This window comes from Cornus florida, unplaced genomic scaffold (genome assembly GCF_030987335.1).
Source record: "Cornus florida cultivar Cherokee Brave unplaced genomic scaffold, ASM3098733v1 CherokeeBrave_3.0.0_Hap2_Chr09, whole genome shotgun sequence".
Lineage (NCBI taxonomy): Eukaryota > Viridiplantae > Streptophyta > Magnoliopsida > Cornales > Cornaceae > Cornus > Cornus florida.
Window position 1 is genome coordinate 77,779,176 of NW_026775579.1, and position 23,586 is coordinate 77,802,761.

The following is a 23,586-nucleotide window of genomic DNA, read 5'->3' on the forward strand; positions in this document are numbered from 1 at the left end:
TGGGTGCATGTCTAAAGTTTGTTAATTTTTATTTTTAACTTGAAAAACCTTTCAAAAGGGTGATATTTTGATGATCGAATGATGATGTGCTTGGTGCTGGAAAATAATGACAAAATTCATTGATTGGTCATTTAAATTAAAATTCTCTCACATAAGTCATATATAAAAGGGTACTAGGGTATTATTGCTGGAACTGCCTGCTCATATGAACATTTATACTTGAAAACATTTGGAACTTCATACGTTACATGTTACAAAAAGAAGGATCCACCATCTCCACTTCAGGATACTTTAATATTTACATAACCCAAACTCTAAACACATCAATTAGTACAAAATATTATTCCCCATCAACTCATGTGACATGTATTTGTTCACCACCGGCAGGACCTGAAACGTTTTAGGAAATAGTGAGTTAAAAGAGCCCAGTATGAACTTCTTTCTATAAATTTTAGGAAAAGGATAACTGGGAAATTTCGAACCATGAACTGAACATAGTACTCCGCAAAACATACCATTTCAAATCACTTGTAATCCAAACTCCATAAAACTCATTTCAAATCACTAGCAATCCAAACTCATAAAACTCAACTCATCTCCACAAACAACATTAATTAATACTCCCTTCGTCCCATATTAAATGTCCCTTTTGGGGACTATAATTTTTTAAGAGGGCCTGTAATTATCGCATTTTCCCCTACATAATCAAGTTTGAAATTTTTTAAAAGTTTAAGGGTACCTTAAGGAAAGATGTGAAATGTGTTATTTAATATTTGAGAATACAAAATATCATAGCAAATCAAACAGTTTACCCTATTCTAGAGATTCCTATACGTGTTTAGTTAAAAAAACACACAAATCAAACTATGATTATACAAGAAAATCACCCAAAAGTATGCTAATCTCAAAATTTCCAGCAAAAACCATCTATCTTCGAAAATTTATAGAATAAAGAATATTAATTCATATTGTATCAACTAAATCAATTGGTACTTTAAAGTAAATATATAATTCCAACAGGGAAATTCATACGTGTTTCAACCCTTTTGTTGTTGATGAAAAATTCAATAACATAGAATCATGCCTTCACATATGACAAATCGAGGAATTTGAAAATAGAATCATACTTCCACATATGAAGAATCAAAATAATCTCTAAGCTTTTAAATAAACAACATATTTAAGCAAATAGAAAAAGTGGTGGTGGGAAACCTATCTCTCAAATTGAATCTCCTTTTCATTTTACTCTATACCTTTGTAAAGAATACTTTTGGTCAAAGTACGAAGCTTCTCTTAGAAGCTTTTAGGTACACCAGTTACCACACACGTCTCCCTTTACAAGTAAATTCATATATTTATTTATTTATTATCACCTTAAATATATAATAAACAACTCTCGCATTTCATAATTAAAATCATTGTCAAAATCTCAATATCAATTAACTAGTCTAAATCATGTAAATTTCAGCCATAAATCATAATGTTTAGAATTTCATCACAAAACTATACTTCAAGTTCAAAAATTTCAACCCTTTTGTTGTTGATTAAAAATTCGATAACATAGAATCATGCCTTCACATATGACAAATCGAGGAATTTTCACATATGATGAATCAAAATAATCTCTAAGCTTTTAAATAAACAACATTTTTAAGCAAATAAAAAAAGTGGTGGTGGGAAACCTCTCTCTCAAATTGAATCTCCTTTTCATTTTACTCTATACCTATGTAAAGAATACTTTTGGTCAAAGTACGAAGCTTCTCTTAGAAGCTTTTAGGTACACCTGTTACCACACACGTCTCCCTTTACAAGCAAATTCATATATTTATTTATTTATTTCATCTTAAATATATAATAAACAACTCGCGTTTCATAATTAAAATTAGACAATAATACACTAATCTCTTCTTGAGATTTCTTCTAGAGAGTTGGGTGGTAGTTAAAGGGGAGGTGATGAAACCTTTCCATGCTTTCATTCTCAGGTGTTTTGAGAAGAGCTTGAATACAACATTTATTGCTCTTATTTCTAAGAAGGGTGGAGTGAAAAAAAAAAATGTGAACTTTAGAACTATTACATTGGTGGGATGCATCTACAAATTAATTTATAAGGTTTTGGCTCTAAGATTGAGGAAGGTCTTGGATGGGATCATTCAAACTCTCAAAATGCTTTTGTTGGTGGACGTCAAATTTTGGATTCAATTCTTATTGCAGACGAATGTGTTGATTCTAGATTGTGCAGTGGGTCCCAGTGTTATGCAAACTGGACATAGAGAAGACTTGTATTCACGTCACTTGGAGCTTTCTTCTCTCTTCTTTAGCAAATGGGTTTGGGAAGAGATGCAAAAAATGGATTGAGTTCTGCATTTCCAGTGCTAGACTTTCGGTCCTCGTGAATGGTGCCCTGACGGGCTTTTTTGGCAGCTCGAGGGGGTTGAGGCATGGGGATCCGCTTTTCCCTTTCTTTTATGTTGGGAAATGCATAATATTTGATATATAATTTAAGATGCATAAAGTTATACTGGTACCATATTTTTTATTTTTAAGGAAAATAGATTGATTTAATTTTTTTAGATGAAAGAATTAAGTATCTTAATTTAAAAATAAAAAACAAAAAGAAAAGAAGTAATAACAAAATATAATTTATTTGACATATATGTATTGAATCAAAAAATCATTTTAGACGTCTACATTTTTAAGAAGTTGGGACATTAATAAAGTAAAAAAAAAAAAAAAAATGAACAATATAAAGTTTTTTTTTTACTTTTTTTTTTTATGCATAAATTATTCATAAGGGTATATTGGTCCAATTTATTAAATTGTAAAGTTAAAAAAGTGTCCTAAATGGTCAAAGAGTAATTTGGTTAATTTTTCATGTAAAGGAGTGTCTTTGTCCATTTTTGAACCTTCAAGGGATATCTTTGTCCAAAAAACAGGTAAGTTCTTTTACCAAACCTCAGGGGGTGTGGCTGTACTTTACCCTAAAAGAAAATAAGGTTAGACAATTAGAACTATATTTGTATTGTTCTCAAGGTTGTGTTTGTATTATATAAGACTATTGGAGAGTGTAAGGTGTGTCAGCCAAGTATTCAAATTAATAAATATATTTTTGAAATATGGACACGTCCATGAAGTATCAAACATGTCTCCATAAAGTTCCCATGGAGTGTTGTGCCTAACAAGGTGTCTGACACCGAGATGTCTCCTTTATAGAAGTGTCTATGCTTCTTATGATATACAATTACTAATTGTTGGGGCAACGGAAGTGCGCGAAACACAAAAATCCAATAAAAGCCAACAAAGCAATCACACACAAACACAAGATATACATGGTTCAGCTAAAATCGGCCTACATCCATGGATGAGAAGAGATTCCATTATGATTCGTATAGATATTACAACAATAGAGTACCAACACTACATACATGTTTTTTCACCATGTACCACTCCACAAGCCTATCTCCTCGCTACTAGTGTCATTGGTGTTTTTCCTACTCTACCAACCCGTATACTACCTCTACCCATCAACTCTCTCATGAGACTACATCTCTCTCAATCTCATAAGTCTCAACCCAAAGCCTATGTATCTATTTATAGAGTTCCAAACCCAATACCTTGTTGGACAAGGATTACAATTCCTTAGAGGCCAAGACTTGCCAAACAAGAAATTACCTAACTGAATACAACTCTAAAATGGAAACATAATTGGAGTAGGAATTGAGACACAAATCCCAACAATCTCCACCTTGGCTCAAATTCCACTGAGCCAATCATCACTTCCACGGCGCATTGATCAGAACAATTCTTTTGCAGCTTCAATCTTGTCGATACTCCTGCAAAACTCTGATTGTCCACATTATATGTTGCTCGATCAGTCAAACCTCCAAGGATCCACCTTGACTACTCAAGCTCCAGGCCATGTAACCAAGCCGATTGACTCCACCTACAATTGAAGCCCGTTACAGCACATGTTGAGACTTCTTGTGTCTTCTGGATCTCCTTCACCTTTGGCTCTGATACCAATTCTCTCAATTCTGGTACATGCCTGACATCAGTTAGTGTCCTCACTATGCTGTCATACATCTTGATTCGAACTGTACCGATACCTACAACCTTGCACGCCGCATCATTCCCCATCAGAACTTTCCCTCCATCAATAGATCGATAAGAGGTAAACCAGTCCCTGTTTGGACAAGCATGAAACGAGCAACCCGAATCAAGAATCCACTCATCACAAGAGCTGCCAACTGAAATTGTAAGAACATTACCACCATCTGAATCATTACCCTCTGCAAAAGCCACACTTTCAATTTCAGAGGATTTTACCTTTCCCTTCTTACACTTCAGACAATCCTTTTTGAAGTGCCCTTCCTTGTGACAGATGAAGCATCTCAACACCTTCGTTTTGTTCTTAGACTTAAAACGACCTTTACTGCCAAACCCTCCCTTTTGATTTGTCCTCCCTCTAACAAATAATCCCTCTGCCGAACTTTATATATTGCCCTCAAACGCCCTTTTCTACAACTCCTTAGAATTCAGAGCTGCCTTCATGTCTTCCATAGACAAGGCAATTCTGCCATACATCATTGTATCGACAAAGTTCTCATACGAGGGTGGTTGAGAACACAACCGAATAATAGCCTAATCTTCATCCTCTATCTTGACATCAATATTATTCAAATCTATGATGATACGATTTACCTCATCAAGATGGTCTTTCAAAGATGACCCTTCGTGGAGCCTAATCTTCATCCTCTATCTTGACATCAATATTATTCAAATCTATGATGATACGATTTACCTCATCAAGATGGTCTTTCAAAGATGACCCTTCGTGGATCTGAAGAGTAAGCAACCGCTTCTTTAGATACAAGCGATTCACAAAAGATTTCGTCATATACCGGGACTCCAACTTCTGCCACAGCCTATCCACCGTAGTCTCTCCAACAACCTCTCGCAGAACCAAGTTACTCAAGCACAACAAAATCGTCCTGTGTGCTTTCTCCATAACTTCATCTTTGTCCTTGATCTTTTCTGGCAGTGCATCATTCCCCTTCAACGCCTTGAATAACCTTTGTTGAACCAACAAATCCTACATCCTAACCCGCCACAAGTTGAAATTGTTTCTGCCGTTAAACTTCTCGATTTCCAAAAACTTGGACGACATCCCTGCTTCAAACCGAAAGCTCTGATACTAGTTTGTTATGACAAACGCAACGAACCCAAGTTGAATAAAGAATCACGACAGAAAAGTAAACACACCACACAAATAACACAAAAATTTGTACGTGACTCGACAACAGCCTACGTCCACGGTTGAGATCCGGCGAAAGTTTTCACTATGTGTAAAATCAGAGATTACAAGATTTCAGCCCCACTCTGTTTCTATACGAATACCAGAGTCTCAAATTCCTATTCTAATTATGTAGAATAGAATAGCTCTGATACCTAATTGTTGGGGACAACGGAAGTGCGCGAATAAATAAAGATCCAATGAAAGCCAACAAAGCAATCACACACAAACACAAGATATAAATGGTTTAGCCAAAATTAGCCTACGTCCATGGATGAGAAGAGATTCCACTATGATTTGTAGAGATATTACAACATTAGAGTAACAACACCATTTACATGCCTTTTTACCATGTACCACTCCACAAGCTTAATCCCTCGCTATCAGTGTCACCGGTGTTTTTCCTACTTTATCGACCCATAAACTCCCTTATGAGACTACATCTATCTCAATCTCATAAATCTCAACCTACAATATATGTACATATTTATAAAGTTACAAACATAATTCCTTGTTGAACAAGGATTACAATTCCTTAAAGGCCAAGACTTGCCAAATAAGAAATTACCTAATAGAATACAACTCTAAAATAGAATCTATACTCCTGCAAAACTCTGATTGTCCACATTATATGTAGCTCGATCAATCAAACCTCCAAGCCTCCACCTTGACTACTCAAGCTCTATGCCATGTAACCAAGCCGATTGACTCCACCTACAACTGAAGCTCGTTACAGCACATGTTAAGACTTCTTGTATTTTCTGGATCTCCTTCACCTTTGACTCTTAATACCAATTTGTTGGGGAGCGAAAGTGCGCGAAACACAAAGATCCAATGAAAGCTAACAGAGCAATCACACACAAACACAAGATATACATAGTTCAGCCAAAATTGGCCTAAATCCATGGATGAGAAAAGATTCCATTATGATTCGTAGAGATATTACAACAATAGAGTACCAACACCACATACATGACTATTCACCATGTACCACTCCACGAGCCTATCTCCTCACTACCAATGTCATTGGTGTTTTTCCTACTTTACTACCTCTACCCATCAACTTCCTCATGAGACTACATTTCTCTCAATCTCATAAGTCTCAACCCAAAGCCTATGTATCTATTTATAGAGTTCCAAACACAATATCTTGTTAGACAAGGATTACAATTCCTTAGAGGTCAAGACTTGCCAAACAAGAGATTACCTAACTAAATACAACTCTAAAATAGAAACATAATTAGAGTAGGAATTTAAGACACAAATCCCAACACTAATAATTAGCAAAAGAAAAGTTATAAATTACTAAACATCTACCAACAAATTTGATAATTTATCGTCAGATATGACATTTTAATAATTGAACTCAATATCAAAAGTCCTCAACATGTAGGCACGACTGACTTTATTACAGTCAGCAAAGAACAAATCCTTATGAATAAATAATATGATAAAGTGAAAATTACCTAAATCAAGAGCTTCAATGGGCATGTAAGCAATGTTATCCACAATCAAGCATTTCACAAATTTAGGTGTAAGGGAACTTGCATTGATCAAGGACACGACCTCAGGTGGACTCGGAAGCAACAGTGAAAACAAGAATAATTAAAATCACATAAGATTCTTTACCTTGAACAATTTAACTTCTACCAAACTTAAGATTTCAAAAACTTTGCAATTCTTTTCACAAGATTCCTCGTAGTGTTCCCATTTCTGAATTTCAGCCCACACTTTCTTTTTCCAAATACTTTGAAACTTTGATTTGAGGGGGGGGGGGGGGGGGGGGGGGAATGGAATGACCGTCTAAGCTTTTGATACTGAACTCTCACCACTGTAGGAGATTAAACTTCAAAATAACAAAAACTAACATATTTGTAGAGAGGAGGATCCAACACAAAAGCCGGCACTAATATTATATTCACTATTTCAATATTACTCCAATACAACAATACTAATCAAATTTACACTTCATTTTGATAGTCATGACACTTAAACAAGGATCCAAGTTCATAAGAAACTTTCAATGCCACAAACTTCATGAGAATGTACATTAGACGTAACTATAAAAAATCCAATCACGCGAATAGTGGCAAAAGAAATTCTATACAAAGACGAGCATCATTTCAATCACTAGTGGTAAAAGGTCCATAATTAAGTTCTATAGTAAAGGTTTCATAGTAAAGTCCATGAATCTGTAGTGAGGCAAAGTCTTTGATTGGAATTGATCAACGAATTCTTGAATTTTTTCTTCTCAGCTCTTACTAGCATAAAATGCCAAGCAACCCATTCCTACTATCGTATGTGAGACGATTGTGAAGGTTTCAACACGCTACAAATATAACGAAAACCAAACTTGAAAGGCAACTCATCTATAATCAAATATCTCGGTCATGTTTACAAAGACCAAAGCTACTATTATTGTCCTTTTCTGCTACCGATTGAAATGATAATTTTTTTGTTTCTTGTATTGAGTGTAAACATACTTGGCACAATATAAAATATGTTTTCTCAAAATGCTATTTCCATTCTAACTCACCCATGCAAAAATTGAGTTAAAATATTTACATTTAGCACCTTTAAATTTTCCTTCCTCTTCATTTACAATTTTCATAAAATGACATGAGACGATGACCACATTTTAGGACATACCTTTGCCTCAGTAACATTGGGGACATTTTTTTTTTTTTTTTTTTTTTTTTCGATAAGTCGGTAACACACTGGGGCATGAGGAAGCTCGCTAGTATTATTTGGCTCTCAGGAACTTTATAACTTTATATGGGGGAAGTGCAAAAAACACCCCTGATGTATACCTTTCATAGCACTTTTCCCCACTATTTAAAAAAGTGTGCAAAAAACACCCCTATTCTTTTCAATTTGTGCGAAAACACCCCTCAATTAATATAATGTCCATTTTACCCTTTACTCTTCCAAAAATGTCCTTACCAAACCTTATTCTCCACCCCAAAACCACAACCACCGGATCTTGGTCTGGAACGATCCGGTTGTCCAAATTCCAGAAGGGTTTCAAAGCTACCTTATTGCTGGTGTTTGGTCTAACTGTGAGAATTTGAGTCGGTGAAAGAAACCCAAAGAGGTTAATATGACGTATTGGAAACTGCAAAAGCATGGAAATCCTCTAGAGAGTACCAATTTGAGGAAAAATCCAGAACTGAGCCTCCGAACCAGTCATGGCAGCCATCATCGTGCCCAGATCCCCGCTCGCTGGCGGCCGTCAATTAGCCGAAGCTGTGTCTTTGCCGTTCAGTCCTCGTTGGTCAGATCTCCACAGCGTCCTCTCCACCCACTGCTGCACCAACGAGCTCTCCTCAGCCAACCCCTCCATCGCCGGTCAAATCATCCCGCCCATCACCAGAATAGCGACTTCTCTTGTCGTTGCTGTCACTGCCGCTGGGCCATTCCTCTATCGTTTGTTCACTGCCATTATCACATCATCGAGGTTGCCGTCCTCCAGGTTTTCTGCACCACCGATTCGTCTCGCCAGATCCTTGTCGCCGCTGTGCCAGTCCTCCATCATCATTGATTCAGTCCTCTTTGGCCGTCGTTCAGTACATTGTTCGCCTAAATTTGTTAGGTCGCCACCTAAATCTGTGCTAATCGTTGCGCCATTGCTTTCTCTGGTAGCCGCCGTGAAATTTCTGCTGATTGTCCCTTTTGTTGGGTCTCTACTATGTTACTCGTTTTGGATAGTGTATGTATTAAAGAGTACCACAATAACGCTGTTTGGCTAAGGACACAACATTATTCCAGTTTTGAATATGACAAGAACCAATGATGGTTTCACGGCGGTGGCAAAAGTCAGAAAGAGGGGGATGTGAGAGAAAAGGTGGGCCGGTGAAAAGTGGGTTTGAGGTGTCATCTTCTCTTCCTCCGACGAATGGTGCTTTTTAGTCATTTCACAAAATATTAATTTTTTATATATATTATTAAATGTGTAGCTAAGGGCATTTTAGGCACAAATGTGTGAGTAAGACCTATTTGCACAAATGTCATAGTTTAGGGGTTTTTTTTGCACGTGATGGGTGCAATATGCATTGAAAGCATACTATAGGGGTGTTTTCTGCACTTGACCCAACTTTATATCTAACATCAACAAGAACAAATAAAATAATAATAATTGGTTAACCCCAATTATCTAGAAAATGTATTTGCAAAAAATGTAAAAAACACTGAATTTGAGAGCTCAAAACTAGAAAAACAATTCAAATTTTGATCCTAATTATACAGATCATGAAAAGATCAATTATCAAGATCCCTTAAAAACAGCACACACACACACACACACACACACACACACACACACTCGCATTTCATACCAATTATATAAAAAATTGAATATTTGAACTCCATAACAATAATGTTTGCCGTAACTTAGAAAGATGAAGGTGTTTAACTTTACAAAGTTCAGAGTGGTTCCATCGCCAAAGATGGTGTGCGTGAGTGGTGAGGTATGGTCATTGGATAGGGTGATGTAAGACGGTCTGAGAGAGAGAGAGAGAGAGAGAGAGAGAGAAAAAGAGGAGGCAAAAAAGTGACAATGCCGGTGGTGTGACTTGTGTGTGTGTGTGTGTGTGAGAGAGAGAGAGAGAGAGAGAGGACGGTGGCGGCTGACAAAGGGTCGAGGGTAGTTGACGGTCAATGGTAGCGGTGGCTGAGGGTTGAGCCAATGTAGGTGAAGTGCTAACTCTGTGTGTGTGTGTGTGTGTGTGTGTGTGTGTGTGTGTGTGAGTGTGAGAGAGAGAGAGAGAGGTGGTTGATGGTCGAGATGGTACACGGTGGCCGGGAGAGAGGGGGGGAGGTTGAGGGCTGTGACATCAGAAATGATAATCTTGACTCAGGATTAGGGAAGACAAATATTATACATCTCATATATAAAATATATATTTATTTTGTTAAGCTTCGGTCTACTAGGACCCTAAACTGAGAACTGAACCGCTAGTCAACGATTCCTTATTATCTCTGTCGTCCAACACTTTTTCTCGCAAGCTTGTTGCTCATACTGTTCACACATCTGTCCTTCCTTAGAAAACTCTAAATGAATGCAGAGAGAGTTAAACTAATAGAGTCTGGCCGGATTCGGGGATCAGATAGTGAGCAATTAGGTAGGGATTTCATTAAGAGTTGGTCAATCAATACTAGGTTTCTTCAGTATGAAGAATGAGACATGGAATTCAGTCTGCCATCAAATCAAATGAAGAGGAGAAAAATGGCTAGTTATGTGGAAAAACCAAGAACATGAACTGAGATTTGATGACAAACTCGGTTACAAAAGTCATGGCTACAAATGAGGTGTATATAACTTAGAATTGCTTAAAAAACACATAACCCCCTCCAGCAGCATAAAGGACAGATACCTAACAATAGTGTCGGGTGCAATAATAAAACCATTAACAATAGCAAAAGCATGATTATATCCACAGAACTGATAAATGGTAAGATCTTAATAAAATTCCAAACTAAACAACACAGATACGTATAGGTGACACGGATAAAACGCGACATGGAGACACGGCGACATGACAAATAAAATTGAGACAAGACCACTACGGGGAGATAGCAAAAATATATATATATTTTACATATGCGATCATATATAATATTACTTTCCATCAAATTAAGAATTAAAAATTCCATGTCAGTATAACTAATGAACCACATCAACAATTCTCTATTTGAGCAGAATTAGGCTGCCTTTTTTTTTCATAGTTGGTACTCACACACACATGCCTATGGTGTTGAGAGAAAGAACTCATTTGAGTCCTTTACTCCTGTAACCTTTGTTCTTTCTTTCCTGTTCTTTTTACTTCTTGATTTCTTTTTGGTGTGAATCTTAAGGGCTCGCTCTGCTCTATTCGAGGAATTAAGCCAAATTCATTAAGGTAGCGACTATCCCAAATCTTCCAAAGCACGGAGTTGTTCAGAAGCATTCAGCAAGGGGCTTTGATATTTTCTCGATTATTCAAAGTACATTGGTGGGGAAGTTCGATCGAGATGTTGAGAATTTGGAAAAGATGGAAGAAGTTCGATCGAGATGTTGGGAAGGAGAACTCAATTGTTTGCTTATGAAGTTCCGCATTATTTCATGGAATGTCCGTGGTCTCAATGATACGGATAGGAGGAAGGTGGTGAAGTTGGTGGTGAAGTAAGTGGGGAGCTCAAGTGGTGTGTTTCTAAAAAACGAAACTTGCCTCAATTTTGAATAGGGTAGTTAGGGGTCTTTGGGGTGGGAGATTTGTGGATTGGGTGGCTATGGATATTTCGGGGGCATTCTTCTAATGTGGGACAAAAGATTTCCAAGTACGGTGTGTGGTTCAGAAGATAAACGGTGTATTGAGCGTTCTCTACAGAGGACGATACTTTCATTGGGTCTTTTCGGGTGTTTATGGACCTATAGAGGATGACGTGCGACACTTGTCATGGGAAAAACTTGGTTCTGCTTGAAGGAGATGGCCCTTTCCCTGGTGTGTTGGGAGGAGAATTTAATATTATTTGTTCCCCAATAGAAAGTTCGACCAAGGGTGGGTGGACTTCGGCTGTGGAGCAGTTTTCAAGGTTCATTGGCGACTTTCAGTTACGTTGGAGGGAGCGTCTTTCACTTGGTCTAGCAGAAGAATGTCTCAAACGCTCTCTCACCTGGATAAATCATAAACACCTGTGATAACTCATTAAGCTAGGAGTTAATTGGCTTATCCTGAGGTTAGTATGATCTTTGATGGAAGTTAATCTTTTGCTGGAAAGAGAAGGATAGTAGGTGGAAGATTGGGAACTCATACCATAATGCTTGACATGGTATTTAGAGGGAACAGAACAAGATAGCCTCTGGAAACATGGAGCTTCCTTGTTCTTATAATGCCTTTAGACAGAATTTGTAATAATATGAAATAAATAAATAAATAAGTAAATGAAAGAGCTCCTTAAAAAAATCATCAAATTGGGTTTATATTCCGTGTTAAATCTAAGGTGTCAATTGTAGACAAAACAATCCAGACACGCCCGTAAAAGACACTGGCAGTAAGAAAATCTAAGTAATGCATGTGGATATCGCACTCATGAATTCTTTGGACCTTGCATAGCTTGATAAAAGAAAATTATATTGACTGACAACTTCCAAGTAGATTTTGTTAAAAATTTACGGGTATTTTAAAACGATTCGGTTGTTCCTATATTTGTACTTTTTACTCAATTTATCGCCACAAAAGCACTTTAGATGTAAACTAAATGAAAAATAACCAAATAAAATGCATTAAAACAACATTCACGTATAAACTTTTATATATAAATATATACATTGGTTCCTTAAATCATACCAGAAATTGCATAATCTGCAAGAAAGAAGGCAACCGACAACACGCTCTGACCAGATTGCAAACACTAGATTTGTCAATTTTGAGAATCATTTGGTAATTGACAGATCGCAAACCCTAGATTAATAACTTGTCTGTCCTCGTTTTTTTTTTTTTAAGAGTTTGTTGGTCATTCAATCCAAATCCTTTGTTCTTGTGTGGGATGATTGAAAGCCTACCTTCCATCTACACTATTTTGATCGATCTCAGTGTTTTTGTTTCTAGAACTAAAAAAATTGTTCATTTTGGTTGGGCAACTGTTGTTGTTGGCTTCATCTTTTCAATCACTAGTACATTTTCAAGATATGATCTTGCCTCCTAATCTACTAATATAGATATACATATAAACAATACAAAGACAATTATATATAAAACAAATATATAAATAGAGTTGCTCATTAGCACGTGAATACGTAAAAGTATATATACTGCTAACATTGTCTTGTTGGCCTGTATTCATCTAATCTAATAAGGTGATTGGTATGGCTTCGTCTAAATTATTATTTTTTTGAATTAATTGTAGATCGATTTGCGTGGCATCATGTAATTTTTATTTATTTTTAACTAATCATAGATCTGAAATGTATTCAACTTTTTGTCCATCCTTTTTGGTATGTTTTAAATTTGTTTGATATCAAATGGTCTAATCTGTATTTTGAACGTATATCTGATTTGCTGGAATGTTTACCTCATTATGAGGTAGCTGATTTGTTTGAATCACTAGTGTATTTTCAAGATACGATCATGCCTCTAATCTACTAACATACAAATACATATATATAACGTATATAAATACACAAAACATACACAATTATATATATAATTCAAATATATAAATAGGGTTGCTCATACGCACATGAATACATAATAAAAATATATAGCGGTAACATTGTCTCGCTGGCCTGTATTCATCTAATCTAATAAGGTGTGGCATCATCTAAAATTTTTTTTTTTTTTTTTTTGAACTAATTGTAAGGTGATTTTCATGGCTTCATCTTTTTTTTTTTCTTTTTTTTTTTTTTACTTTAGATCTGAACTGCATTTAACTTTTTGTTTTTGTCCATCCTTTTGGTATGTTTTAAATTCGCATGATATCAAATAGTCTAATCTTTAATTTGAACGTATATCTGATTTAATGAAAAGCTTTTCTGTACAGTTTATTTGTTTGAACTAACTAGTATTCTTTCTTTCCTTGGCCAACATTTTGAAATAAAACTGGACCGACAGGTATGCAAGCAAAACAAAGGGCTGATATATATAGCCTTGGAGTGCTGATCCTAAAACTAATTACAAAAAAAGACGAAATGTTAATTGCAACTCCAGGTCATGCTGATCCCCTAACAATTGTTGAATGGGCTGAAGAAGAGACAATAAAACATGGGCATGCAGTGAACCGCAATCTAAAGAAAACCGGATGTAGAAAACAGCACGCTTCAGATATAACAGATTTGGCACTGCGGTGTGCAACGATAATACCTTTTGACAACGACTTTGAGGATATCAATGTTCGCCCAACCGTAGCTCAAGTTGTGGCAACACTTCAGCGTCTCTGGGATCATAGACGACGTAGTCCCTTCCAAAAACTAGTTCACAAAATTCAACGTTTGTCTGGAACCACATGAATGATAGATTTTTTTTTTTTTTTTTTTTTGTGTACAAAAACTGCATCCTCAAATTCAAAGATATGAAGCATATTGCCAGTTCATATTAATTTCCTCTACACATGTAGCATGTATCATGTCGCATTGAGAAATATTGCGATGTATGCTAGTAGCTATACCGTGAAACATGCAACAAGTAATCTCTATGTGATTAGTGATGAGCTTTTCTGTAACTTCATTTTCCGCATTCATGGCTTCAGTAAATATATGCCTCTGTTTGTGATCCGAAAATAGTAACCGTTGGCTCATCCAACAGATGTCAGGAAAACAATCACTTTTAGGTACTTCCAGTAATCTCATTCCAAAATTCATTCCGAGAATTCACCAAAGTAGCTTAAATATGTTTCACCTTGTTCTAGGAATCAAAGCTTCTACTTGACCAGCCTAAGTTCTGTTTACTATTCTCACATATAGCACCAACCGAAAGAATTGATGAATGGCAAGTTTCTAGAACAAAAAATAAGTGAAATAAAATTTCAATTGCAAGAGGGACGAGGAGTCTGGATCATCTCCTTCTCCATTGCCCGGTGATTAGATTGTTGGAAAATGCTTCTAGGCATCTTCAAGGTTCAATGGGTGGTTACACCTTTTTCTATGATGAATGCTCTTGAGGTTTGGAGAAGGGGCCTAGTGGGTGCTCAAGCTCGAGATGCTTGCCTTGTTGTGCCCCTGTGCTTTTGGTGGTCTTTGTGGGAGAGATAGATAGATCCTTCGAGATAGAGGAAACTCCTATTTGTGTGCTTAATTTTTCTAAACTCCACTCTCTTTATTTTGGCTTCGGGGGAGAAATTGTAAATCTATAAGGAAGAAAGCGGATTTTATGGATACGTTGAGTGTGTAGGGAACCTATTTGGTCCTTGTGTAGATTTTGGGATGCGCTTCCCTCTTGAGCGTTTTCTATAATACGTTACTCATCAAAAAAAAAAAAAGGGGGGCACTCCATACGTTACTTTATTGAAAAACTTTACTTATCTAGGTCATAGCAAGCATGAATAAATGAAAATGAAAAGATTGCATCTAGAAGCACTCCATAAGCTTGACAGAGTTTTTTACTGGCCCTAGGTTTCTACCTCAGTCCAAGCTCTCGAGAAAAACTTAGAGAACAGAAAATATAGTTGCCTTCCATATCCTTCAAATGTAAGACATAATTTTTGCTTCATAACAATTACACTCAATTCTTGAATTCATGAACCTAAGCTCCCAAACAACTATATGAGTGATGTAACATATTCAATGCAAATTTTTTTTTTTTTAATAAGTACATTCAATGCAAAAATAGGTTGGGGATATTGGCAATTGTAGAGTTCTTAATTTCATATTTTGCTGCTTCTGTTGAAACTTTGACGCCAGCAAGAACCCAAATTCGATTATAAAAGACAAGATTTGAGCTGTAAAATTTCTGAGACCTGAACTAAACCGGACTTCGGTTGAGGTATTGGGCACAGGGTGCCCAGAAACATGAAGTGATGACAATAAGTAGAATTCTAAATAAGAACATCAAGAGTTTTTATAAAAATGTAAGTGCAAACAAATCTATTATATCCACAAATATTTGGTAAGCACGTACAAAGATAGTTTTAGTATATAATTACCAACATTATTAAATTAATAAAATAACAATGAACAGAACTGAAGTAATTTAGGAAAGCAGTAGGAACTCACCAGATCTTCACCTTTCAAGGCCACAGATTCCTGCCGCCAATCTGGACTGTGTTTTACATTGCACAAAGGCACATTCATGAGGCAGTTTGTAGTTACCCAAAACAAGAAAGTCAGAGATCCGCATCCCACAAATTAGCCCCAATTTCTCAATCCGTAATTTCCGAGTTTAGAGCACATCCTTCTACTCAGGTGGGCAATCACAGGCATTTTCTCATCTCTCTCTCTTTTCATCAGCTCATTTTCTCTCTCCTAGAAAAGATGACAATTCATAAGGATTGTAAATTGACAGATGAAATATGGAAAAATAAGCAAAAACAGGGAGCAAAAATGGTCAGCAAAAATTAATGAGTCTATAATCTTAGAGCCAATCACATGATTTAAGTGCTCGTCTCCTTAAAGATGCTAGTTAAATTTATTTACAATATTAAATTATAAAGACTCGTCATCTAACTTGGAATTCCAATTCCAACAGTCTCTTTTCTTCTATGTTTCAGATAAGTTAGAATTTATTATCTGAAACAGCCATATGGAAATGGAAGAAAAACCACAGGAAGCAACAACAAGAAAGACAACGATACAACCAAAAAAAAAAAGAATTTACCCAAATGAAAGCACAATCTCTACTGCTAAAAAAACAGAAAACAGAATAACCATACAGAGACGGAAGAAAACCAAGCAGCAACAAGGAGGGGGGCAAAAAATTCATCAACTCGAAAAAATACCTAGCACAAAGAAATCCCAATCAAAACTGCTAAAGAGAGAAAACACAAACCACAATCCTACTCAAAGCCCAAGACAGGGCTCTAAATACAATGAGACTGCAAAAGAAGACATGAAAAGTCTCACTTAAGATCGATGTGAGCAAGGGAAGACAATATTCATAACAGCCTTCAAGAAGTTACGGATTAAGCAAAAAATGTCAGTCTTGTCAATTCCATGCAAATTTCATACATCAGCCGCCTGAGCTATTGCACCCTACGATTACGTCTTGGCCATTTGATGCATGGGGACTTGACGTAGTTGGACATTTCCTGAAATCTTCAAAAGGTCACTTGTACATCCTTGCAGCAACTGATTACTTTTCAAATATGGCCGAAGCAATCCCAGTCAAGAAAGTGAATAGAGAGACAGTGGTGGACTTCATCAAATCCAACATTCTCTTTCAGTACGGTGTTCCTCATCACATTATCACTAATAATGGAAACCCTTTCAAAAATAGTTTGGTGAGCAACTTATGTGAAAGGTTCAGTTTCAAGTAAACACAAATCCTCAAGGAACAATGCACCAGCAAATGGACAAGCATAAGCTTTCAACAAGACTCATTATAATTTACTGGAGAAAGTAGTCTACAAGTCCAAAAAGAACTGGTATGAAAGAGTTGGAGAGGCTCTTTGGGCGCATTGAGCTAGCAGTATCCAAAGCCTAACTGGAGAAGTAATCCAAGTGGGAGCAGCAAGCCATACAAACCATCCAAACAACCCTCAAAACCAACAAACACAACCTCTGGAAAGAAAAAAACCGGAACAATTATTCATCTCGAATCCAAAAACATCTACCTAAATACTAAAACAAAGCAAACCAATCTGGATGAACATATCTGAACAATACACCCTCTGTATCAGAAATTACTTAAGCTTCCTTTTTTAACATAAGAATGCAATTTGAAAGTGCCAAGAAATCTGAATATGCCTATTTATACCAGTATTAGAAACCTTATGCAAACTCATTAACTGAAACGAATCGGGTCCATAACGATCTTGATGATAGAATTAGATTCTGTATATCAGCTTTCAAACTGTATTTTATTCCTTTCGTTCCAAATATGATACACAGTTGTTGAAAAGCAAGCTTATAAAGAGTATACTTTGGATATATACCTTTATATGAATCTACAGCCAAATAAATCAAAATTTTCCAAGCGATAATACCAAAATCTTCAGCCCTCATTTTATTTCAAACCAAAATACCCAACAAGCATTAGGTCTCTCTGAAGAGGAGGTGATCCAGCCGCACCTGCCTTCGGCATCCCCCTCCTTGCAGTTAAGGTAACGACTTCAGGCATGGCCAGCTACCATAGTGTGAAGGGTGGTATTTACAAGGCCCAGGAACGAATTCACAGCCGGATAGCTGACCAGCGATTCCGGCTTCATGCGGGCGAGTTGCAGCCTGCAATCCGAACTGATGCCGGTTTTTTGGAGTTAGCTTACCCTAGAGGGATCGCGACCCTTTGTCCCGGCCATTGTAGCACGTGTGTCGCCCAATGCATAAGGGACATGATGACTTGACGTCATCCTTGCCTTCTTTTGGCTTATCACCGGCAGTCTGTTCAGGGGTTCCAAACTCAACGATGGCAACTAAACATGAGGGTTGCGCTCATTGCAGAACTTAACCCAACACCTTACACCACAAGCTGACAGCCTGTCCGAAGTCCCGAAGGCACCCCTCCCTTTCAAGAGGATTCGCGGCATGTCAAGCTTCTAAAGGAAAAGGAACAAATGGTCGAGATACCCACTAAAAGTCTTACAAATGCAAAACTAATGGAGATAATATTTCTAAGAGATTATCCTGAGTCAATAGTTTAGATCACGATATGTACAAAGCCATATCCGGGAATAGATTTTGGAAACCAGACCAATCCATACCATGAAACTTTAGGCAATAAGGCTTAAGATAATTGCAGGCTAATTTAGCAGTGAAATGACATGGGAAGAAGGAATCCAAACAATAATATCAGATTAGTAAACTTATCAAAAAATATATATATATCAGATTAGTAAAGATGTAAAGGTTGCAAAATGATGTCCATCAAGATCTGCAATTTGAAGATTAGGAAGGCCGGAATGATGGATGATTCTATCCCCCATGGGCTGCTCTATAGGCCCTATGGGAAGCCAATTGTCAAACCATAACGAAGTATAAGGTCCGTTACCAACAATATGCTTTATACAAGGTCTAGAAATAGCGCTAAGCTAAAGGACTTTCCTTTGTGTCTGAGAGCAGTCTTTAAAAGGATAATATCCCAAAAACTTCTATGCTTAAAACGTTGTATTCGATCCATCTATTTCAAACTAAAAGGGAGTAAAGCAGCATTAAAAACCAAGTTAGTTTGGCCATTGTTGCACGGTTCCAATAATATACATTCTTAATATCCAAACCACCTTCAAGTATATCACATGTAAGTTAACTGAAGACCAAGCAACTCTAAAGCATACAGAATTTCAACACCCTTCCATAGAAAAGATTTGAATTTTGCCTCAATTCAAGCAACCACTTTACCATGCAGAGTGAAATTTCTAGACCAATATACTTGAGTAATTAATAGAACTGCTATGACCAGCTTTAATCTCCCAGTATCATGGTTCCAAATCGCGAGTGTAGTCGCAGACGGAATCTAACAGTTTCGACCCCGTATCAGCGTAATGTAACGAAATCGGTTATCGCAATCATGAAATTTTTTTCAACCTCGCACATAGAGACCAAAATGCAAAGATACACAACTTTTTACAATAGAAACAATTTAACACAAGAAATGACCAATTCATGAATATACGCCATGTTGATAAAATATACTTTTAAAAAAATTAATGACTAAAAATAAACTTAATTATGAAACAAATAAAATCTAATCATAACATATGACTTATCAAAAAAACATATATAACGTATGAGATTTTTTTTTTTTTTTTTGTATAACATATGAGAATTAAAAAACAAAAAATAAATTTAAAAAGTAATATGAATTGAAAATATTATTTTGTCTGTATATAAAATAAACTATGTAGTATATAATGTGATTTTCTGATTAACATATAAAATAAATTAGACATATAACATGAATATTTTGCTTACAATACTCAATAGTGACAAGCTAAGGGGTCTTTATTGAAAAAATATGAAAGTTGTCCTAAATTGAGCACAAAATGATGTCTAGATGAGTGGCAGGAGCACTTTCCTACTCGCTCTAAAATTCTAAATGATGTCTAAAGGGTCTTTGTGATGTAATATTGTAATTAAAAAAAGATTGTTCGGGTAAAGTAAAGCTTTTCATTCTTAACATAGAAATTTTTCTCCAAAAAAAAAGGCAGAAGTTGAAGAGCTTCGCCACTTCTCTAGAGAGTTCTCTCAAGCAACTACAGTCTTTATGTGCCTACCTTGCGATTAGGAAAATCATTAAACAAAAGGAATGGCAACCAAATAAAAAAGAAGTGGAAACTAACTGCAGATGATCTCATCGGCGATTTGAATAGCTCCAGAGGTAGAGACGATCACATGAAGAAGGCCTCTGATTAAGTATTTCAGACTGCATCTTTGCCTCTGGAAATCAAATCGCATAGATATAAGAACCTAGATGTAAGAGATTTAAGCATTTTGAGTTTTGGAAGCAAAATTTGGAATCCAAACTGTGCAGTGATACTGACAATAGGATTCAGCTAAGTATCGGACCGGTTCTCTAATAACTGGCCGATACTCATGTATACTGGTCTCACCTGTACACTGGCGTGTCTCGGTTTCGGTAACCTAAAAAAACGTTGTGAACGGGACCATGCCCAGCATACAAAAGCTATAATTACCAAAAAAAAAATTGATTTTTGTAGTAATTGTGTTAACTAGAGTTTTGCAATCTGGAGTTTCATATCCAAAAGGTACGGTACCAAGAGAAAAACAAAAGCAAGAGCATATAGAAGCTTTGATAAACTCAAAACGCATTAAAAAATATGAGTTAGTTTTAGAAGGATCAGGATTCATGCCAGATAAGCTAAAAAATATGAGAATGGCTAAATAAACAGTAGAGTCTGAAGCTAAATCGCCATGACAAAAAAAAAAAAAAAAGAAAAGAATATCATCTGCCGAGCAAATGGATAAGACTTGTTTTCACACATCTCCAATGGTACTTAAATGGACGGGTAGCAGTAATCTTCCCTGTATGAATAGAGAACATCTCCATAGCCATTATGAATACACCGAGTCTTGAACCTTTAGAACTAGAGAAGAAATCCTCAAGAGAACCATTGATATTAACAGGAAATTTGGGAAGGTAATGCAGCTGATCAGGAAAGCCAAAGAGAACAAGCAGATCTAATTTGAATTCCCATCTAACTAAATTAAAAGCTTTTGAAAATCCAATTTAATAGAACATCTCGGAGATTCAGCATTCCTATGATAATATCTGAATAATTCTTGAACTAAGGTCAACAAACAAAAACTGAATCCGCTATTGTCCAAGTGATGATCGTAATCACTGATGGAGTCATTCCAGACTATATTATTCATTAAGTTTGAGGAACCTCCAGGATCGAGTGAGCTACCAAAACATTCTCTCCTATTTTCCAGACCTGAACAGGAGCTTATTTGAGTTTCAAAAAATATAGAAGGGAGGACAAGCATGAGCCTGTTAGAAATTATTTTTAAACAAAACTTGTATAAAGTGTTACAGCAATAAAATAGGCCTGAGGTTAGTAATTTTAATAGGGCTAAGAGATCTTGGAACAAGGTTAACAGCATTAAATTTAACTTTAGATAACAAGGACCCAAAGAAGAAGAATGATTAAATACCTTCTGTGATATCTGGTCTGATAATGTGCCACGTATATATAAGGAAATGGGCGTTAAACCATTTTGGTGACTTTAAAATTCCTATTGCATAGCAAACATGAAATAAAATATGAGGGAATGGCTGTTTTTCCATTATTCTTCTCTTTTTTATAAGTAAGATTGTAATTGAAGTACCAACGGGCTGCTGACCTAGCGCCTAGCGGTATCAGGCCCTTACTTCCCAAAGAGAGGTCTGGGGTTCAAGCCTCAGTGGAGGCATGTGTGAGTACCAACTATGAAAAAAAAAAGAGCATAATTGAAATGTTCAAACAGGGATCGCAGGCCACAAAAACAAGCCAGACATTATTTTTTTCCTCCTCCTTTTCATATATCACTTCCTTACTAAATCAGTAAATCCAATAAAGCCATTGAACTTATCATTAGCTATAGCCTATACTTTGTGACACATACCAAGAGCATTCTTATTAACACACAAAAAAAAATACCCATCTGTACTTGAAGCAACCTTATTGCTGGCTAGTAAGCCTAATTTCACATCATCTGGTATCAAAAATAATTTAATAGTATACAATTTCTTTTTTTCATTTACAAAATCTTACCAAATTAAATTTATTGTTGTGTCCGATGATATATATAGTGTTAACAGAATTGTAAAAAGATAATGAGTAGACAGTTTAACCCAATTTTTTCTCCAATTTGATTTCCAAGGCAGGGATTCCAAGTTTTCAAACACAATGACCCAACAATCCGGACCGTCAAAGATGGACATCAAATCAAGATGAAATTAATGAGGTCCTCGCTCTCAATATTCTGTTATCATTTCAAATAGTACACCTAACTAGTCAAATTTCATCTCGATTGGGCTCTTGTGCCCGTCAGAACTCAAAGACACCCATACACATACAGGGAGAAACAAAAATTATAACTAAAAACTAAAAAAGTGTTGCAAAAAACCACACCAAAAAATATATATATTTAATTAATCAAATATTTTCTTTAATTTTTTGAGGACACTGAGAAAAGAAAAGGCAGCAATGTCTATAAGGAAATCACATACAATAATAACAATAAAACATAATTACTTAGAGGAATCATGAAACAATCAATCAAATAAAGGAAATCAGTCGATATATATATATATATACACACGCATATGCATCATATGTATATTAGAGAATAAAACATACCAGATCTTTACCAAAGAAATATATATATATATATATATATATAAGAGAACAGATCTTTACAGAAGAGAAGAAGAGATATAAAAGAACAAAACATACCCGGAGAGAGGGGATGAGCAATTGTTGTAGGAAAGGGTGTGCCCAAATAGTGAAAGGAACAGATCTTGACAATTGAGAGAAGAATAATATATGGGGCTCATAACACAATAGAGAACACAATAGATCCAGGCTGTGGCGAGAAGAACGGGTCATCGTTTCAGAATAGAGATGGGAATTGGGACTTCTATTGGTTTCTTTTTATTTTTTATTATTGGTTTTTTTTATTATTATTAATTATTGTACTTCTTTTCTCTTTCTGTTCTTTTATCTTCTGATGACGTCATGTCATGTGCACGTGAGACGAGTTTAACCGGGGGTTCCAGTTCGAGGGATCCGCTGATACCAAATCTCGTCCGCTGTTTTCCTCTACCTTAAATCCAGCGGCCGAAAGGTAGTCACGTCACACATGTATTTGCTTAAAAGGACCCCGTTTGTTGGTTTGTTATGCTGTCGCTTTGACGGTGGGCGTGGCGCTTCGTAAATTTTCTCATATAGATACAAAATTTTACATTTCGAAAAAATAAATAAAAAGAGTACAGAATTTAATTTTTTAAGAGAATAATTTTTGTTTTTTTAATAGAATAACTTATTTTCTTATTACATTTAGGAAGGATGAAAATAAAAAGTGAACATTTATTTTGTGACGAAAATAATGTTTTTTAAAAATAATATAATAAATGACGTACTTAGATCTTCACTAATAAAAATTTACAATAAATTTAATACTTCATAATTTTTTAAATGATTTATTTTATTTAAATAAATTATTCTATTTG

The 23,586-nt window shown here is 35.9% G+C and overlaps 1 long non-coding RNA gene across 1 annotated transcript; it reads right to left on the reverse strand.

Annotated features, from left to right (window-relative positions):
• Positions 1-159: 159 nt before the first annotated feature.
• LOC132274495 (uncharacterized) lies at positions 160-22,991 on the reverse strand. Its single transcript, XR_009470440.1, has 3 exons — positions 22,811-22,991; positions 15,975-16,223; positions 160-390 (listed from the first exon to the last, which is right to left on the reverse strand). It is a non-coding gene; the product is annotated as an uncharacterized LOC132274495 (long non-coding RNA).
• Positions 22,992-23,586: the final 595 nt, after the last annotated feature.